Source organism: Mycetomoellerius zeteki, unplaced genomic scaffold, assembly GCF_001594055.1.
Source record: "Mycetomoellerius zeteki isolate Tzet28-1 unplaced genomic scaffold, Tzet1.0 scaffold508, whole genome shotgun sequence".
Lineage (NCBI taxonomy): Eukaryota > Metazoa > Arthropoda > Insecta > Hymenoptera > Formicidae > Mycetomoellerius > Mycetomoellerius zeteki.
The window spans coordinates 13,710-20,874 of record NW_017257510.1 but is presented as its reverse complement, the minus strand read 5'-3'; the positions used below and the strand labels follow the sequence as shown (position 1 = coordinate 20,874).

The 7,165-nt window shown below is 33.5% G+C and overlaps 1 protein-coding gene across 2 annotated transcripts in view; it reads right to left on the bottom strand.

Annotated features, from left to right (window-relative positions):
* Positions 1-4,263, bottom strand: part of LOC108727560 (probable cation-transporting ATPase 13A3) — a 14,598-nt gene extending 10,335 nt beyond the window's left edge. Inside the window, exon 1 of one of the 2 annotated variants that reach the window (XM_018455714.1) lies at positions 4,188-4,263. The gene's annotated coding sequence lies outside the window, so the exon portion shown is untranslated. Of the gene's footprint in view, positions 1-3,390; positions 3,547-4,187 lie in introns of those variants that run through there. The other variant, XM_018455713.1, reaches the window with a different exon arrangement.
* Between the last annotated feature and the right edge of the window lie 2,902 nt (positions 4,264-7,165).

The window sequence follows — 7,165 nt, the reverse complement described above, 5'->3', positions numbered from 1 at the left end:
AAAATCGGGATCCTCAAAAAATCTGAGCCCCTCAAAAAATCCGGGCCCGGGGGAAATCACCCCGTACTCCCCCCTCTCGTCAGGCCTGGCAACATCCCCTTATTTCTTAGAAACTAACCTTTGCACCTTATTAATACTAATAAAAACGTAACCTGTTTAGCTAATTAAAGAAGTACAAACTCATAATTTTCATACATTTGTGGCTTATTTCTATACCAAATCAGCTAAAAACAAATTCTATGAATCCGATAAGAAAATTCTTACGGTGTTCTTTTGCAAATTGCGTAATTAAAATAACTGTGACTGTATTATTGATAATATTATGTAATTTTAAATGTTTATAGTTTCATAAATTAGTTTTCTTTACAGAATAGGATATATTTTTATTTATAGAATAGGTATGTTGGCATTATTGTCTACTATGTCAGTTTTGGAGCCCATTTTGTCAGACACTCATTTTTGCATAACTTACAAAAAACTTAATTGTTGTAAAATTGCAAACAGTATTATAAAAATTGCTTATACCATCTGATAGAAGACACTTTTTAGTTTGTATTTACATTTTTGAAGTTGTATTTTTACCTTTTGTTTAAGAAATATTGTCTAAAAATAAAGTGGTATGTCGGTATCGATGACCTTCCTCTACCCAGATAGCAAGTTGCCTGCAAGTTGCTGTTAATTTGCTTGAAACTGCTTTGCTAAGTTGTTTTTAATATTTAAGAAAACAACTTTCGATTTTGCCTATAAGGTTTCCCCTAACTCTTATGAGCAACTTGAGGCAACAGTTGCTCTCTTATAAACCGATCATATAATAATGTAATATATGTATTCCTATATAAATAATCTGGTGGCATTTTAACGAGCGTTGTCGAGCTCTCTGAATGTGAACAAAATGTGATCGAAGTCCTCGGTAAACGTAACAAGCGTGACAACATATATATTTACTTGGTAAACATTTAAAAAAAATACGCTTTCACCTTAGAGCCCTTGGGGCTCACTTCAAAAAATTATTTCATTATAACACAGCTGAAAAATTGCGATTGCGTTCTATTTCGATTTTCACATTGTAGCTAGTAAAAACATATAGAAATCCTGGTTATATTGCAAAAATATATAGTATATACATATATACCTACCGCTAGAGGTATAGTCACCTACCGCTAGAGGTATAATCACGAGTGCATTAATATATTTTTTCGATGCATCATATAAATGAATAAATATGATTAAACTCTTCTCGAGGAACAACACAACAAAAACAACAAACACAACACATATATATCTTATTTTCATGCGCATAATTGATCGTACATACATAATCAAACATTCGATTACTTTACGTTCGCGAAAAATGAAAAGGATCATCGAATGTCCTCGTAAACACGTATACATTCAACATTACATTTTATGACGATATTGACATTGCATTTTGAACAGGTGTGTACACACGCTGAAATTATAAATACCTTAACACTCAATTTGTACGTATGTCGGATTATATTCGGAGCACATACATTAAATATTATCTCATCGTGAAATTAATAATTGTTCAATAATATAATTAAGTATTTCTAATAATCATATATAATAATATATTAATAGCGTATTATATATAAAAATAACAATAGCTATACATACATACATACATATACGATGTATATATATATATATATATACACAGAGTGGCCCACGTAAAGTGTTACAACCTAATAATTCTAAAAATATTTGTCCTATCAAAAAATTGTTCATGAGAAAGTTTCATATATAGTATTCGAGGGGCCTTTCTAACTACTAAACAAAAATCCCCGTTCCCCCTTGAAGAGGGGCGATGGGTAACTTCAAAGTTTCAAATGGGACCCCCTGTAAAATGTTACATATTTGGATTCTACGGGGAAAAACAAGTAAACTTTGTCTAAAACATTACTTTGGAAAATGTTCCTATCAAAAGTTATGAACATTTAAACTTTTAGCCATTTTATTCATGAACTCCATTGACACAAAGTTGTATTCACGATACAATAAAAACGAAAACGACCTTGATGTTAACCAAAAGAAACATAAATACACACATTTATTGGGAAACGTAAATACAGATCTACTATGCATTTAGTTAGTTATGAACTGGTTTTCATGCTATCAAGTCCGAAAATCATGGCTCATTTTGAGCCGTGGAAGTTAATATTTTGTTAATTCTGGGAGAATGTGAGAAAAATTATTGACGTGCAGCACAGTTATTTTTAGAACGTTATAATATTCAAAAATCGCATATGGCATTTCTTCGTTTAGAAAATCGTTTGCATGTACATGGTCAATTAAGTGCAATTAAAAGACAAAAAGCAAATCTAATAGTTAATAATGATAATTGTGCTAATATTCTCGCTGCAGTTGAAGTAAATCCATATGTCAGTCAACGCGAATTAGCAAACACATCTGGACGATCTTCAATACAGCGGATTTTGAAAAAATAAAAATTTCATCCGCATCGTTTGATTTTGACTCAGGAAACTGATTATGAACATCGTGTAATATTTTGCGAGTGGATGCGTGATGCCATGATAAATGATTCATTTTTGCAAAATATTCTTTTTTCTGCTGAAGCAACATTTACTAAGGTGAATCCAAAAATGTTATTTAGAGTTAAGCAAAGTTTTGTAAAAAGAATTAATAAGTGTTTAGATGTTAATGGTCAACAGTTCGAACATTTAATAAAATAAAAAAAACAGAAAAACTATGAATCTTATTTAATTTATCATTAATTTCAATGCACTCTACATTAAAGTTTAAATGTTTATAACTTTTGATAGAAGCATTTTCCAAAGAAATGTTTCAGACAAAATTTACTTTGTTTTTCCTCGTAGAATTCAAATATGTAACATTTTACAGGGAGTCCCATTTAAAACTTTGAAGTTATCCATCGCTCCTCTTCAAGAGAGGACGGGGGTGGATTTTTGTTTACGTAATTAGAAAGATCCCTCGAATATATGAAACTTTTTCATAAACAACTTTTTGATAGGACAAATATTTTTAGAGAGCTTGTAACACTTTACGTGGGCCACCCTGTATATATGTATATATATATGTACATACATATGTTATACACTGTAAAAGATAAAATATCAATTTTAACTTAAAGACGTATAGGATTTTTTGAAACATGCAAAAATGTTAATTTTAACGTCTAAGTTAAAATTGACATTTTATCTTTTGCAGAGTGTGTATGCATATATGTATATGTGTATATATAATGTGTAGATGAGGTATATGTATACATATGTGTATCTATGTATAGTATACCTATACATATAATATGTATATGTATATACATTTATACATTAGATGGCGACGACGATGACGATAACAATAATAATAATATAATCTAAAAATACATACGAATGCGATGCTTTTCGAATATTAGTCGAATTTCTTCAACTTTTCTTTCGCCTCTTCAATGGCGGCAAGAACTGCAGAGGATTTCGTTGTGCAAGATACGCAGGCGCGCTCGCACTATACACCCACTCGCATCGATTTGAATTGACTCGCCGAATTTTCGTTAAATAAGGAATGCTGGAAAATTTTACGCAATGTCCATTGGCAATTAGACAATTGCTGTCCGAGTTAGTATATATTATATATTGAGAATGCAAGTGGAGCGCGCACTGCACGAATTAAACACTCGCTGTTACGCGGTCGAATATACGCGCGAGAGGGAACGAGTTTTTTTATCGTCGAAATTGCTTGAAATATCATATACGACGACAATCAACGATGGAGGGTCAAAAAGCGGAAGCTATGAACTTGGTTATCGTTGGCAGCACACAAGGTCAGCGAATGAACTTTGAATGCGTCTAGAATTCAGTTAGAATTATATGTGTATATAATATACGCGTAGATAGTTATGGTGACTGAAGCGATTTTCCCACATAAACGACGTATGTACATACGTTAATGATTAATATTTCTTAATGTGTCGTTTTCTTTCTCGCTGACTTGTGTCTCATTACACGTACTATATACATACATGCGTATGTATAACGGAGCGTATACTGAACTAAACGGTCGTATTTTACATCTATCGCCGGCCGGGCCGGAAAAGAACGAAACGGAACGGAGCAAAGCGGAGCGGTGCAGAGTAGTGCGTAGCGATGCGCGCCACATGCTTTCGTATATCGCGCCTTGTTCGCTGTTACCTTCGTCGATCCCCACGCGCTTGCGGTCCGACCAGTCTCGACTCCGCACTGCTCCGCACTGCTGGTTTACGGCGAGAGAAAGGAGCAGTATGTGAGCGATTATATACATATATATACCAATTCTTAATTCCCTTACCGCGATTTCGACAAAGTTTCGCAATCGCAACATGTTTTACAACAGCTAGAATGATTGTTTTTCTTACAATACCAATTTTGTATACAATAGGATTAATTTATACTCGATCAAAATTGATTGAAGAGATAACGATATACATATAATATAGCGAACGAGTCATCGAGCGCGATAAGCAACGAAGAAATTTATGTTATTTATACAAGTGTTATGTTACAATACCATATATTCGCGCGTAGTTGATTCTTATTTAATTTGAAGACAGCCTGCAAATATCTTCGACAAAGAATCCATAAAAAAAAAGAAAACTGAGCATCAATTGCCTTAATTTTGTTTGCGAATGTAAAACCGATATATATATATATGTGTATTATTATATGTTCTAGCTCGCACTGATGTAACTACGTACGCCAACGCCACTGATGATAATAATTTTCTTACGTAAATACACATAACAATGTAATTGTTGATAGATGAGTCGGTGGTTTCTTTTTTTATTCTTTTCATTAAGTTTATATACATATACTTACATACGTATACACGCGGCATATATATATATATATATACATACATATGTATTGTATAGACGTCACGCGCGGGTGCACGCGCTTGACCGCGATCAATCGTAAAAATAGCTGGTGAGTTTTTTTAATATATTCATCGATTGATCAATCGCAACAGCTTTGCACCCCGTAAAGGTTGCATTTGCCCATAATGCAATTGATCAATTGATGAATTAAGAAACTAACTCGCCATTAGACGAACATATATAATTTTAGTTGAAATGCAATGTTATACGTTTTACACCTGCATGTATGTACATATGTTTGGAATGAAAAGAATCAAGACCAAGTAAAGAATAATTAATCTAATTTCTAATCCGCTAGCTAATCGGAGCTAATAGGTCTCGTTGAACATCCGAAATTTTGACGTTGTCAAAATATTATAATCAAATATATAATATTACGAAGAAAGGTAGTTGCGAGAAAAAGGAAATGAAAATAATAAATAATATATGCAGGATCGCGAGACTAATCCTGGTACTTACATATAAACAAAAGCAATTGTTATTGCAGTTTTGCATTTTAATCTCGCATGCCACAGTCTCTTATCCCACATTTGCCTCGATGTACATTGCTGCTTCATTTTTAATATACCTTGTTTCTTCATTGAAATAAACAACAAATGTAGTCTATAAATGCACCGCCTAATACCAATACCACACTTATAAATTTAACCATCGACGACGAATCTACCTAATTTGCTGTGTGCTGGCTCTAATTATAAGTTATTATAAATTTAGTTATTATAAATTTATCGAAACTTTGTGACTTTTGATGCATTGCTATATTGATCATTTCTCCTCAATTTGTCCACGAGATCGGAAGCCAACGTAGTTAATATATATATATTAGAGAATAAAATACGATTCCCTGCCTGCAAATCTCTTCGTAACGCTGCTTGAAATCGGTTGTTTTCTTGTCGAATTGAAAATGATCCAGTCTCTCGCAATCTATTAAATGTCAACATAAACACTCTTCGGTTTGGCACTCTTCTGTTTGGAAATCGTCGTGCATATTCTCGCACCGCCTTTAAAGCATTACCGTTGCAGAAACCGTATACAAAAACCATATCAGCATATTCACTATTAGAATACGTACGCGGCATATTGCAAAAGACAAAATTCATCTACTGTTAAAGGCTTTCAAAGAGCGACTGACAAATTCATAACAGAAAGTGGAAAATGTAATCAAATATGTCGGTGCTAGATATGGCAAGAAATGTAAACATTTTTTTTCGATTTCTCTGAAACGGAGCAAAAACGAGCATATGTCTATAGGACTTTTTTTCTTAGTTTTTTACTCCTCTACACGCTCCCGAAGTTTTGCCATTTAATTTGGAAACACCCTGTATATTTGTGTGTGTGTGTGTGTGGGCGCGCGCGCGTATACAGGTATAATGTATCTGCAGTGAGTATCCATTGGATCGACCTTGAGACGTACCGTCCGATAATCCTGCACGTGAAGAGCATTATGAATTAATCATAATTTGTCCGAGTTGTAAAACGACTGTATATGATATTAAAGCGTGTGCATACATATATAAGTACGTTTACGCTCGCTCTCTTGCTAACTCTTGCGGGGCAGACAACCTAGACCTAGAATAAGCCGAAAAAGATAGAACAGACAAAGAGATTTTATCTCGTCCTTTATTTAATATATCAAAGTATCTGCAAATGTGTGTTTAATCAATGCAATTATACAATTTCTGAATCTTATAGCAGGCATAACGACGGTGTCGTGACATCACGTATGTTGTAGTGCGCGCGTTCTCGACGTCATAGTCATTATACCTACCACGTACATTACGCAATCACAGCCGCACTCTTTGTCCCGTTTTTGACAAAGACATACAATTAGACGTACATACATGTCTTTTATGTATAATCGTATTATATTCGCACACATATATATATATATATATATATATATACACACAACCATAATTGTAAAATCATAATGCATAGTTGGCATCGTTTTTTTCTCCTAGTGTGTGCATGACCGATCGAATTGTATGAGACCTACTTCGCTATCGAGATCCATATTAACTTTACGATACGACTTTAGACGGATGATGTTTTATGAACCCAAGTGAGAGACAATAAGATATAGATATCACAAATGCACACAATCTCGCAAACAGCTTTTATATCTGCAATAACTCTGGAGTAGGAGTACAAACATTTATATCACATGCATATCATAGTATATTCTTTTTTAATAACGGCTCATTCGAATCTCATTTTATCTTCAAGTTTGTACTGCTTAACATCAATTTTTTTATA